The 15,246-nt window shown below is 31.4% G+C and overlaps 1 pseudogene; it reads left to right on the forward strand.

Annotated features, from left to right (window-relative positions):
• The first annotated feature begins 12,460 nt into the window (after window positions 1-12,460).
• LOC141698222 (tubulin beta-1 chain-like) lies at window positions 12,461-13,091 on the forward strand (annotated as a pseudogene).
• The last annotated feature ends 2,155 nt before the right edge of the window (window positions 13,092-15,246 follow it).

The raw sequence follows: 15,246 nt of genomic DNA on the forward strand, positions 1-15,246 counted from the left end.
TATCTAACAAAATCATATAAAATGTATGTATTTAAATACATTCAAATCATTATTTTTGTAAAAGTCATAAATGAAATAGTTTAGTTGCAAATAAGTTTAAAAAATAGTTTATTTAGAAAAAAAATAAAAAAATTGGCACGTGTAATATGCCATTAAAAAAATACAACTTTAATATTTTTTAATTCAAATTACTAACAATAAAAAAATGTTTAATAAAAACAATACAAGTTAATATAGTAAAAAAAACTAATACTTAAATATTAAATATATAGCATCATTAAAAATTATTTTTATTATAATGGATTAACATTTAGAGGTGCAATTATAATTTATATACGTGCTACTAATATTGAAATTAAATTATTAAATCATAATGTAAAGTTAACAAATTTAAAAATTCATAATAGGTGTGAAAACACTATAGCTAAGTTTTTATATTATTTTCATACATACGCGTGTTTGAAATTAAAAATAAATAAAAAATAATTTATAAAACATATTACATGACATGTTAAAATTTATTTTGCACATATTAATATAAAATCAAGTTTTATTATAAAAGTACAATAAAAGGTTATAAAAATTATATTATATTGAAGGTTAAACATTAAATTTTAATATTACAAATTTTAGAACACATATGTTCTTAATATTTATATTAAAATATTAATCACATATTAAATATCTAACAAAATCATATATAATGTATATATTTTGATATATTCAAATCAAATCATAAAATTGTAAAAGTCATAAATTAAATAGTTTAGATGTAAATAAGTTTAAAAATAGTTTATTTAGAAAAATAAATGAATTGTACGTGTAATATACCACTATATTGAGTAAAAATAATAAAATTTTAATATTTGTTAATTTCAAATTATTAACAACAAAAAATGTGTAATAAATACAATACAAGTTAAATCAAACCACAAATGATGAGTTTGTGGTTTTGCTAGCTACAAATTTAAAATTTCATAATAGGGTTTAGGGTTTTGCTAGCTACAAAACCAATCCTAAAGTCTCATCAAATGATTAGTTTTTCTCTCCGTCTCATCAAGTGGTGAGTTTTTTTTTCGTATCATTTTATATCCGATTCATTTCATTTAAAGCTTGTTTTTGAGGTTTTAATATTCATGGCGAACGTGGTATCTGATGAAAAGTTAGAGGAGGCATACTCAAAACTCTCATGGGACAATGAAGATGAGGATTTTGGCGTCGTATTGGAGGACATTCCGGAGAATAGTGCGAAACAAGATCTCGACAGGTGCTTGGTGGGTAGATTCTTAACGAATAGAAAAGTGAATTTCATGGCAATGCAGGATACTTTAGCATCGATTTGGAGACCGGTTAAAGGAGTCTTCATGGAAGAAACGAATCAACCAAACACTTTCCTTTTCAAAATTTTCCATGATCTCGATATGCAGAGAGTTTTAAACGATGGTCCTTGGACGTTTAACCAGTAAGTTCTTCTCGTTAAAAAGCTAAATGTGGATGAACAGCTAAAGGAGATCAAGTTATCGGAGCTTTATATATGGGTCCAAGTGTATGATGTCCCTCTTGGGTTCAAATCTGACTACGTCTTGAAATCCATAGGCAATTATGTGGGGAGGTATCTGGAATCAGATTCTAAGAATTTTCAGGGGTTATACAAAAACTACTTAAGAATTAAGGTGGCTATTGAGGTGACGAAACCTCTGAAAAGCAAGATGCGTATAAAGAAGGCAGGGGGTGAGTGGTTGTGGTTCCAGTTGAAATATGAAAGATTACCATCATTCTGTTTTTTCTATGGTTTGATTGGACATACTGAGAAGTTCTGTGAGGCTTTGTTCGACAATCCTCAAGGTACAGAGGTCAGAAAATATGATGCGTCTTTGCGGGCAACAATGAGGAAGCAGAGTATAAGTAGAGATAACCAGTGGTTAAGGGGACCTGACGGATCTTTAGTAATTCTGGTGAAGCATAACAATAATTACAATGAAATGGAAGCGTACCAGAATGTTGAGCAATCCCATGATCGTAGGAATACGCAGCGTGATAGTAGGGGGAAAGAGGTAATGGTTGTTGCATCTGCTAATTTTAAGGAAGGAACGCTGGAAAATTTAAATTGTGATGAGGATAACTTATATTATGATGAGGATAATCCCTTTATTGACGGGATAGTTGTTTCCAAACAAAAATGTCAGCGAGTGGGAAAAGACAACACAGAAGTGGGCCGTAATTTAAATTCAAAAGATGGGCTGGAAGATGGGCTGGACATTGAGATGGGTGTGGAAAATCAACAAAATCAACAGAACCAAAAAAACTTGACATTGGCGGGACCTGGTATCCAGGCCCGCCTGCCGTAATGAGTACGTTATTCTGGAACTGTCGAGGTCTGGGCAACCCTCGCACAGTTCAAGTTTTATTGGACCTAGTCCAACTTAAAAGGCCTATGTTTGTTTTCTTAATGGAGACTATGGTAGATGATGAAAGGTTAGATGGTATTCGTGGTAAGATGAAATACGAAGGGCTGTTTATAGTAGCTGGAACGGGACATGGTGGAGGCTTAGCTCTGATTTGGAGACATATTGATAGTGTTAGTATAAGATCTTCGTCACAGAATTTTATCGATGCTGAAGTTAAGATGGATAATATCAATATGTGGAGACTTACTTGTTTCTATGGTTGTCCGGAGAGGTCTAGAAGACGGGAGTAGTGGGACTTATTAAAGATGTTAGCAGCAGAATCATCTTTACCATAGGTTATCTTGGGCAATTTTAATGATTTATTGCGGGAGGAAGAGAAGAAAGGTCATCTTAAGCACCCAACTTGGTTGTTGAATGGTTTTAGAGAGGTTGTGTTAGAATGTGGTGTCTCAGACTTGCCAATGGAGGGGTATCCATATACATGGGAAAGGAGTCGGTGTACAAATAGATGGGTGCAAGAAAGACTGGACCGAGTGTTTGTAAACAAATGGTGGAAATCAATTTTTCCAACAGTCAAGGTACATAATCTAATTGCACCGACGTCTAATCATTCTGCAATCTTTTTACATGTGAGTGTATGGAGACCTGTTTATAGGAATTATAGGTTCCGTTTTGAAAATTGCTGGTTGAGGGAAGCTAGATGTAGTGATATTGTCACTGAGAGCTGGAAGAAAACATAAGGGTTGGATATAGATCGTATAATTGAATTATGCGGAGTGGAGCTAAAGAAGTGGGGAGAAAGGTTAGTAAAAGATTTTCAGAAAAGGCTGGATAAGAGTAGGGAGATTATGGAACGATTTCGAGGCCTGATTGATGCTTATTCTTTCCAGTGTTTAAGAGATGCGGAGGTGGACTATTCTAAAATTCTTGCTCAAAAGGAAGATTTCTGGAAGCAAAGGGCTAAATAATTCTGGTTAAAAGGGGGGGACAGTAATTCTAAATATTTTCACTCGTATGCGTCCTCGAGAAGAAAGAAAAATCACATAAGCCAGCTGAAGAATAAGGAGGGGAATTGGGTAGACTGGTCTACAGGTTTGAGCAATGTTGTAGAAGATTACTATAATGATTTGTTCGAAGCTAAAGGGGTAAGGGTTGAGAATGTGCTAGATTGTATAGGGGAGCGTATTTCTTCGTCGCAGAATGAAATGTTGTCGCAAGAGTTCAACGAAGAAGAGGTAAAACAAGCTTTATTTGCTATGCACCCTGATAAGAGTCCTGGACCGGACGGTATGAATCCTGGTTTTTATCAGAAGTTCTGGAGTATAATTGGCAAGGACGTGGCTAATGAATGTATTCGTATTTTAAATATGGGCTTTATCCCCGGAAAGCTAAATGATACGGTTGTGATTCTTATCCCAAAGAAGACAAATCCTAAAACGTTGGCTGATCTTAGGCCCATCTCGTTGTGTAACGTTATGATGAAAATAATCACAAAAATGCTTGCAAATCGATTAAAGGTGGTCCTTCCAAGCATTATTTCTGAGACACAGAGTGCTTTTGTCCCTGGGCGATTGATAACGGATAATGTTATTGCAGCTTTCGAGCTTAATCACTGGATGCATAGGAAGACAAAAGGGAAATCAGGTTATTCAGCCCTCAAGATTGATATGAGCAAAGCCTACGCTAGGGTGGAGTGGGATTTTGTTCTAGGTGTTATGAAGAAGCTGGGTTTTAATGAAAAGTGGCAGGGGTGGATTCAGCTATGTATGTCGACAGTTTCTTACAATTTTGTGGTTTCGGGAAATGAGATAGGCCCGGTGTATCCTAGTCGAGGATTGCGATAGGGTGATCCTATATCACCATACTTGTTTCTCTTGTGTGCTGAGGGTCTGTCATCATTGATTCACAGTAAACAAATTTCTGGAGCTATCCATGGGTGTAAGATTGTTAATGGGGCCCCGATTATTACACACTTAGTTTTTGCTGATGACTGTTACTTGTTTTTTTGAGCTACTGTGAGTGAAGCTGAGGCTGTGAAAGAGTGTCTTATTCGCTATGAAGGAGCTTCAGGTCAACAGATCAATTTTCAGAAGTCAACTATTTCATATAGTCGTAATACGGGAAATAAAACTGCAGTAGCTATATGTCAAGTCCTTCAAGTGCAGTCTTGTAATGATGCAATGTATCTGGGTCTTCCGAAGATGGTTTCAAGCAACAGGTGGGAGACATTTCGATATGTGAAGGAAAATATATGGAATAGGCTTTAAAGTTGGAAAGGAATAACTCTTTCTCGAGGTGGGAAAGAAATTTTAATTAAATCAGTGGTGCAATCAATTCCTTCGTATGTAACTAGTGTGTTTCTTCTACCAAAAAAGCTATGTGAGGATATTGAAGTGCTAATGAACAGGTTTTGGTGGCTTTCAAGTGTTGAGAAAAATAAAGGAATAAGATGGATGACTTGGAGTCGAATGTGTTGTCCAAAGAAATATGGGGGAATGGGTTTTAAACGGATTCAAGAATTTAATGTGGCTATGTTGGGCAAGCAAGCGTGGAGGATTTTATCGAAACCAGAATCGTTCATCTCCATATTGTTAAAGGCTCGTTATTTTCCTCGTTGTAGGTTTGAAGAGGCTAAGTTAGGCAATAACCCCAGCTACGAGTGACGAAGTATCATGGCAGCACACCAACTTGTTTGTGCAGGTAGCGTGAAGCGTATAGGTAGGGGGAGACTGTGAACATCCGGGGTGATCCCTGGCTGCTGAACGGGGATCAAACTAGAATAACGACTCCATGTGTCCAAGGTTTGAATGATGCTAAGGTGAGTGGGCTTATGAGAGTTGATAGCTTGGATTGGGATGTGGATATTCTTAGAGATATCTATAATGAAAAGGATGTGAATCAGATCCTAAAGATTCCATTAAGTCATTCCAGATCAGATGATTCGTGGATGTTGTTAGAGGAGGTGAAAGGAGAGTACTCTGTCAAGAGTGGTTGTCGAAGGTTGTGTCAAAATGTTAATGGGATTCAAAATCTGGGGGTTGAGTTCAATTGGCTTAAAATCTGGAATTTGCCTATTCCGTTGAAAGTGAAAATCTTTGCCTGGAGAATGATGCAGAATTGTCTTCCAACATTAAAAAATCTCAGAAGCCGTTGTGTAGAAGTTTATCCCATATGTCTAGTTTGTCATAATGTTGTGGAAAGTGCAGAGCATGCTCTGTTCTACTGTTCTTTTGCTCAGTCCTGTTGGAGTTTAGTGAAGGTAGATGGTGTCTCCAGCACAGATACGTCAGTGCAGAGTATTATGAAGAGTTGATTCCAAGGTAAGTCTTCTAAGGAGTTGGAGATTATTTGTATGCTAGTATGGCAAATATGGGAGCATAGAAATAGTGTGGTATGGAATAAGAAGTTTAAGCCTTCGTCTATGGTGATTAATGCTGCTAGCTCTATTCTGTTTCAATGGAAACGAGCTCAGAGCATGCAAGACAGCCACTGGAAGCTAAACGACAGGGAAGGGGTGTTAATTTGGAGGAGACCAGATATGGGGTGGCTGGTGTGTATTGTTGATGCTGCGGTCTTTGAGTCTAGTGGTCGAAGCTCTTTTGGTTGCGTTTTGAGAAATGATCAGGGACAATTTGTAGCGGGCTTCGGTGGATCTGGACGGGCATTGTTGATCTGAAGGTAGCTGAGGCTTTGGCCTTTAAAGAGGCTTTATCTTGGCTGAAAAGGAAGGGGATCTCCTGTGTAAATATTGAGCTAGATTCTCTAGCTGTTGTCCAAGCTTTTGACAGTAAGTTGAGAGATTCCTCGTACGTGGGGGCTATTATGGAGGATTGTCGGTCTATAGTTACGGGCTTAAGGTCCTATTCTGTGTATTTTATTAGACGTTCATCGAACTCAGTAACTCATGCTTTGTCTAGAGAGGTTGGTTCTAAGTCTGAATGTAAGGAATGGTGTGATATACCATCCTTTCTTATCGATGTATTGCATTCTGATTTGAAATAAAAGTTTCAGTTTGGTTTCAAAAAAAAAGTTAAAATAATAAAAAAAAACTAATACTTCAATATATAGCATCATTAAAAGTTATTTCTTATATTATGGGTTAACACCTGAATGTGCAATTATAATTTATATATGTATTACTCATATTAAAAGTAAATTATTAAATTATAATGTTAACTTTACAAACATATTTTTTTTAAAAAAAAGTTTAAAGTTTCAAGATTTTTTTTATATTTACATTAATTATTTAATAAACATTCAATTAAAAAAACAAAAAAAAATCAAATTTAAAAAAATTATAATATGTGTGAAAACATTATAGCAAAACTTTATATGATTTACATACATATGCGAGATTGGAATTAAAAATAAATAAAAATAAAATAAAACATATTACTCATGTTAAAATTTATTTTGCACTTTATTAAAATGAAATTAAGTTTTGTCATGGAAATTACAACAATCGGTTATGAAAATTATATCATATTGAAGGTTAGACATGAATTTTTATATTATAATTTTTAGAACACATGTGTTTTTAATATTTATATTAAAATATTGATCATAAATCAAAATATCTAAAAAAATCATATAATATATATATATATTTAGATATATTCAAATCATTATTTTTGTAAAAGCCATAAATGAAATAGTTTTGTTGTAAATAAGTTTAAAAAATAATTTATTTAGAAAAAATAAAAAAATTGTCACGTGTAAAATGTTGGATTTTTAAACGCAGCGGGGCGTGGCAAAATACTTTTACACATACAAAATCCAAATAAAAGCATATAAATCGTGAATAAAAATTCGAGGGATCGAATCTAACCTTTTAAAATAATTCGGAGACAACGATCAGAGATCCTTAGCAGTTGCTCCTCAAGTGTGAAGCACTCCACCGGTATCCACCAAGAAAACGATGTTAAGGAGGAGGAAGGAGGTGGAGAGAATTGGGTTTTCCAAATTTTTTGGGTTTTCGGGTTCGATGTGGGTTGGAATAAAATAGGGTCTATAATAGTGTATTTATAGGCAAAATTTTCAGCTGAAATTTTCCCATAAATATTATTATTATTATCCCATTTATTATTCTCATTAATAATTAAAACACCTTTTAATCATTAATCCTTTTTCTAAACACTTTAGAAATAATTCTCTCTCTTGATTTAATTTCAAAAAATTAAATCCTTTAATTAATAATATTAAGAACTTTTCTTAATTAATTTATAATCAATTAAATCTCATTTAATCAATTATTAAATTTGCCAATTAATTATTTATTTCACAAATAAATAATTATTTAGCCATTATTAATTAATTCCTCCACCATTAAATCATTCTCTTTTTATGGTGTGACCCTGTAGGTTCAATATTAAGCCGGTAGTAGAAATAAATAATAATAAAACTATTTTATCATTATTTATATAAATTCTCTAATTTATTAAATATGATTAATTAATTAATCACATTTATTCTACATCGTGAGTGATGCTTCTCAACATATCGCGACTATCCGGATAATATGAATTCACTGCTTAGAATACCAAGAACCTGTCAGTGAATAGTTACCGTACAATAAACTCCTTCTACCCTACAATGTCCCGATTAAATACAAGGCATGGATCTCGTGTCAAGCCTATCTAATTTAATCACTTGCTTACCATTTATTATGCGTAGTTCTATGCAAATTAGAAACTCCTTTCTAATTTCATTTACTCTGGCCAGAGATTCCTGAACTAGCATAAGTGGATCAGCCTTGAACATTCGCTTCCTTCACTGGAAGGGGTAGATCCTTTATTGATCATACACTATCTTCGTGTACAAATTCCTATACCCAGAAGAACCCTAATAATTGTCCCTGGAGACTAAGAACTAAACCAAAGCATAGTTCAGTGTACACAAGATGACTATGATGACCTCAAGTCTAAGGATATTTGTACAACTATCACTAGGTGAACAACTGCTGACACGTGAGTGAACTCCATCAGTTGTTCAGCTGTGCGAGTCATGTTCAGTGAACTTATTCTATAATAAGCACCTACATACTAGCTATAGTGTCACCACACAAATGTCTATGAGAACAGACATCCTTCATAATGAAGCAAGCATAGTATGTACCGATCTTTGCGGATTATTAATTACCAGTTAGTAATCCTATGACCAGGAACTATTTAAGTTTAGAGTTATCATCTTTTTAGGTCTCACTATTATGATCTCATCATAATCCATAAAAAGCTTTACTCTAAACTATGGTATATCTTATTTAAACACTTAAATAGATAAAGCCCGTAATAAAAACAAAACAAGTCTTTATTAATATCAATGAAATCAAAACAGATTACATAAAAGTTATTCCTAAATCCTAATACATGATTGGACTTAGGAGATATTCCTTTCATAAAATACCACTATATTAAGTAAAAATAATAAAATTTTAATATTTTTTAATTTCAAATTACTAACAAAAAAAGATGTCTAATAAATACAATACAAATTAAAATAATAAAAAAAACTAATACTTAAATATATAGCATCAATAAAAATTATTTTTATTATTATGGCTTAACATCTGAATGTGCAATTATAATTTATATATGTGTTACTCATATTAAAATTAAATTATTAAATCATAATATTAACTTAACAAATATAAATATTTAAAAAAAAGTCAAATAATGAAATAAATAAAATAAATTATAACACGTATGTTATATTTAGGTTATTATGTTAAATATAATAATAATATAATAATAACTAAATATATAAGTATAAAAATTGCAATTTTTTAAAAATACATTTTTCATGAAAAATAAAAAATTAATTAAATAAAGAATAAATATTAAAAAAATAAAGAAATTATAATCAATCCCGTGCATCGCACGGGTACGAAGCTAGTATATAATAATATTTGATTTGCAGTTTTGAAGAAGATTATGGATATATATATTAGGATGATGAAGATGATTTATATAAGGTATATACATTCGATTATTCATGTGTTCCTCAATCTCAACTTTCTAATTTAAATATTATTGTAAATGTTAAATTAGTGCTCTTCTTTAATCAATATCTATGTGTTAAATTATCTATTTCATTCTCAATCTCACTTTCTGATACATGCACCCATCAATTATTGTTTTATGTTTGATTTAAATGTAAAAGAATGGATGATATATTCCATTCAAGAGAAACAATATATTTTAATATAACCATCAATTTTTATTTCATTCTTTTATTGTATCATTACTTATAAATTTTAATATTTTTAGAGGCCTTGTCAATTAGAAATCTGAATTCAGATCTACAAACTTTTTTGATGTGTATATGATTAGTTTAATAATTTATGCACTTTTATCGTTGAAAATTTGAATTTAGATCTTAATTTTTTTCAATTTATATCATCAGTTTAGTAATTTATGCACTGTGATTTTAAATTTATGTTTTGGATCTATGTTATTTTTTGCAGGTACGAGTATATAGTAAGCCTTTGTTTACTTCGATGTCGTCCGAGTAGTATTTTTTAAAACAGCCTATATCCATACCCGTGTTTTGGTTCTGGATTATCCACGGGTTCACGAATTTTATCCACTTCCACACATAATTACCCATATATAACAACTCACTCAACAGCTTTTCAAATGTGCATAATTTTAGGCATCCTTCAAACCCAACTCATCAAATCAGTTCAATTTTCAAATCCTTGATGATATCATATAAAATCAAATCAAGGTAATCCTTATTTTAATTTTTTGATACTCCTTATTTTTAGCCTGATTACAACTTTTAAAAATCAAGGTAATCCTCGATGATATCATATCAAATTTGAATTTCTAACAACCTACACCTGCTTTGCATCTTGCAATCTGCCGCACACGAGAAATATAATATGAACGAGGAAGGTACTATTTTTTCTTTTCTACATTATCATTGGATAAGATTATAAGATTAACAATCGATTTATTTTTGCAGGTGCTTAATTGACAAGCGATATTCATATATGTATAAAAATAATTAACAATCGTAAGGTGTTTGCAGGTGCTTAATTGACTTTAAATTCTTAAGAATTTTAGTTTTGCAATTCATATTTTCATATCTCATATTAATCGTCATTTTTGTAGATTTATCCTCTATTTCTATTTAGCTAAACCATCGTGGCTTTTAATATGTATTTTATATGAATTTAATTATGGTGCAGGTTGTATTACTAAACCAGATCATTTTATAAAATTAAAGTGTCTGGCCTTTAGGTTAAAGGTAGGTGCTTTAATCATAAAAACTAAAGAGAACATGTTTTTGACAATCTTTTATAAGCATATATTCATAAAAGCTGTTAATTATGTGATTTAATATTAATTTTGTATAGATCAGTTTGAAAATTAAAGTGGTAGGCCTTCCGCTTTAAATGTCAGTTCTTAAAAATAAACACTAAAGAATACATGTTATTATCGATCTATTTTTAATTACAAATCCATGATATTCTTTATTTTTGTGATTTTTCATATGCAACTATATCTTATATTTTAAGCTATCAGGTGAAAATGGCTTATGTATACGTAGAGTAGAACATGTGATATTTTTTTAGAATGCATTTGTTATCTTGAATCATTGTTTGGGAACCATTAGGTAATTGCCTAGACATATCCAATGTCGATCCTTTACTAATTAAAATGGTTTAATGTGATTTTCTGTTAATTGCATTAATGAAGCTGAAAAATGTATGAATCATATTTCTTGATCTAATAAACAAACATGTCATTCATCAACAGTTATTCGAGATATTGTTATGTTTCTTCTGCGCACTGGATGAAACAAGTTATTGATATGATCTTTGCCACCTACAAATCAGTGTATTATTTGCTAATAATTATACTACTGTTTTCTTTTACTATTTGACCCAACTACTAGATATAATATTTTCCTATTCAAAAAAGTACAACCTGTTTCATTTCACCTTTTTCCCATGAAGTATCCACAACTGGTTGATCTAAATTGATAACAAACAACTTCCTGTGTTCCAATGATTTTAGGCGGATTTATGTTGATTTACAAGATAGACTTTGGCAAAAAAATGGATATCAATTCATTTTTCAAACATTCAACTACTACTGGCATTTTAAACTTTCTATCCTCTGTATGTTGTGCTCTCTGGACGCACCAGGTTAGTCATTTTATAACTATGAGTTGCGAGGTTAAATTTAATTTGATGAAGGTTAATTGTGATATTGATTAATGACTCAGGTTGACATCGATTCCCTCTTGGCCAGTCTCTTCTTCCTTGCAAAATGATAATATCGTATACACCTCACATGTTATCTTTTTTTAATTTCACATATTGAGAGTTCTTGCTAAGTGTAGATATTTTATAGTCCACAACAATTTATTTTCCAAAGTCATACCTTGAATTGTATGTCAATATAATAGTTAAAGGTCAATCTCAATTCAAACTTCAAACATTTATATATTTGGACTATAAGGCTACTAAATTTTACATATAATATTTAAAATTAAGAAATGTCTACAATGTTTTGTATAGATATGGTTAATAACATATGAATCTCAGATTTTTTAATAAATTAAAAAATATTGATGTCTAGGCATTGTCCTTTTTAGCACTCGAGAATTAATGATCTTTGTCAAGAATTCATTGATTTTTGTTTTACATGTAATTACTATTTTATCTACTTTTCTGTTAACTTCAGGTTTCCAGGTGTGCCGTTCACTTGATCAAGGTGCATGCTTTAGAATGGGAACTCTTTTGATTTCAAAGATAAGGGAGGAGAATCCAGACATGATGATGCTCATATTTTCTGTTTTCCCTTCATCAAAGGTTTCTGACACTTTTGTGGAGCCATTCAATGCTACAATGTCATGGTAAATGCTGATGAACATAGGTTCTAGACAATTATGCACAATATAACATTTGCTTCAGGACCTTGAAGCTCGGCAGTCCAAGTTGTGAGTAACAATCACGACTTAAATTATGTTTGTTTGTGTCATTAAGTATGTTAATTATAAAAGTTTTCCGGTTAATTTAACTCGGGTGTTTACAGTTGTGATCTGAACCGTTGATCTATGCAACATTGAGTGGAATAAAAGGCTTCTTGAGATTTCCTGGCCAGCTCATTTTTGATCTGGCAAAGCTTTTTATTAACATGATTCAATTCCCATTTTTAAATTTCTTCATGGCGGGCTTTGCTCCACTCACATCGCGTGTATCACAGCAATACGTAATACTCACCGTCCTTGAGCTGACTCTATAAATGTGGTACTCCAAGAGCATGGTGAGTCCGTCCCTGAGACAAATGTGAAACATCAAGAACATGGTGAGTGCTGCTGACCCATGTCATGGTCGCTACTTGACTGCTTCAGCCATGTTAAGGGTCAGAAGAGCACCAAATAAGAGGATGAGCAGATGATTAATGTGCAAAATAAGAACTTATCATTCTTTGTACCGTGGATCCTTAAAATTATATTAAGTCAAGTGTGTGTGATGTTCTACCTATTGTGTGTAATGTTTAAATCTAGGAGATGTTTTTTCAGTTAGGAATCCAGAGATGGTTATGAGAGTTAGTACTCGGTTCACAGCTATGTTAAGGGGCAAAGGCTTTCTTGCACTGATATACGGGTAAGGGAAGGGATGAAATGAAATTCACCGAGGCAGAGAGCATTATGCTCTGGTGTCATTAAAAAAATTAATGTCGTTATTCCATTTTTTAAAATCTATTATTCCAAATTCTTTGAAATGGAGAAGTAATTTACATGATAACAAAAAACTTTTGGTTTTCAAATGTTAAGATTAAGCTATTTATTCCGTATAAAATTATATACATGTTTCAAGATTCTATAAGTTGTCAAAATAATTAATTTTTTATATTTATTTTAGTGGTACGAAGGAGTCGAGACATCGTGTAAAATTGTTTGTAGTTTTATAATTGAGCTTCTTTTTAATACAAAATGTAATGATTTCTTTTAAAATAGCTTCTCATGCATAAAAAATAAGTTAATGTAATTTGAAAATAAATCATATATTTATTCAATTAATTGTACGTTATATAAGTTATTAAAACTTGAATGATACAAGTTTATGCATAAAGCACATAATACATAAAACTATAATTATTCACTGCCTCCGGATATTCTGAATATCTTATTTTAATTTTATTCCAATTTTAAAATAATTGTATATCTTTTATTATAGTTTTTAGTTATAAAATACGATGTGTCGTCAAGAATAAAACTGAAAATTTTTCAATTAATAGGTTATTTTGATTTTATTCCAATTTTTTAATTATTGTAAATCTTCTTTTAAACCTTTTTAAATGTTGTACGACGCCGAAAAACTGTCAATAAATATCTTATTTTGATTTTACTCCAATCTCAAAATTATTTTATATCTTCTCTTCTACTTTTTAGTTATAGAATATGAGACGTTATCGGAAACGAAATAGAGAAACAGTCAATTAATATCTTATTTAGATTTTCAATTTCTAAATTATTGTATATAGTATTTTTTTTTTACATTATTAGTTTCAAAATACGAGGACGACGCCGAGAAACTGTCAATAAATATCTTATTTTGATTTTAGTCCAATTTTAATTTTTTTAATATCTTCTATTATACTTTTTAGTTATATAATACAGGGCGTCGTCGAAAACGAAGCTGAGAAATAGTAAACTAATATCTAATTTTGATTTTTTTCCTAATTTTGAAATTATTTTTTATCCTCTTTTATACCATTTTAGCTGCATAATACAAAGCGTCGACCAAAAATGCCGAGAAACTTTTAATAAATACTTTATATTGATTTATTCCAATTTCAAAATTATTATATATCCTCTATTATATACCTTTTTAGTTACAGAATATGAGACGTCAACGATGACGAATAATTGTTAATAAACATCTTATTTTAATTTTATTCTAATTTCAAAATTATTGAAAAAAATTATGCAAAAAATTTAATAAATGATGTAATGGAACATATAGAAGGCTAGAATTGAAAAAGTAATGTAAATAACCGTATTCTCTTCATTTGTGATTCAAGTGATGATTATTCTTGAGTTTGTATGTTAGATATATTTGAGATGTCATGTCTAATGTGTTTCATGTTTAGTTTTCAGATCTTAACAAACAGGAAATATCAGTACTTACTGAAATCAGCACTTACTGGAAGTCAGAACTTAAGGATATCAGTACTTAAATTATCAGGAGATAATTATCAGAAGATGGATATCAAAACTTAAGTGCGGGAGGACGAACAGTTAAGGGAAGGCTGATTGAAAGGAAAGAAGATCAAGACTAAATAAAGAAGAGATATGCATGGAGAAAATTTCTATGGAAAATAGAAGACTTGGAAAAGAAGATGTTTAATTGATATATTTTAGGATACAGAATCATATTCAATATCAATTAGAGATTATCTTGTAACTGTGTAGTATATAAACACAGACATGGGGTTTACACTATATGTGTTATCATAATCGAAGTTATTATTCATTGTAACCCTAGCAGCTCTCGTGATAAGTTGTTCATCACTGAGAGAGGACAGTTCCATATTGTAACAAAGTTTATTGTATTGAATAAAATCTATTTTTTGTTACTTGTGTTCTTATATTCAATTTGATTGTGATAAATACTATATTCAACCCCCTTCTACACTGTGTGTGACCTAACAAGTGGTATCAGAGCAAATCTGTTAACACACAAACAGTTTAATATCCTAAAACAATCATGTCCGAAGAAGAACAAACTCCAACCAAGCCCACCAAAACTGAAGAACCTCCAAAGACTCAAATCCACAGTCGATATGAGACTATTAGAGTTCCCATACTGAAACCATCT

This window comes from Apium graveolens, chromosome 2 (genome assembly GCF_009905375.1).
Source record: "Apium graveolens cultivar Ventura chromosome 2, ASM990537v1, whole genome shotgun sequence".
Classification (NCBI taxonomy): domain Eukaryota; kingdom Viridiplantae; phylum Streptophyta; class Magnoliopsida; order Apiales; family Apiaceae; genus Apium; species Apium graveolens.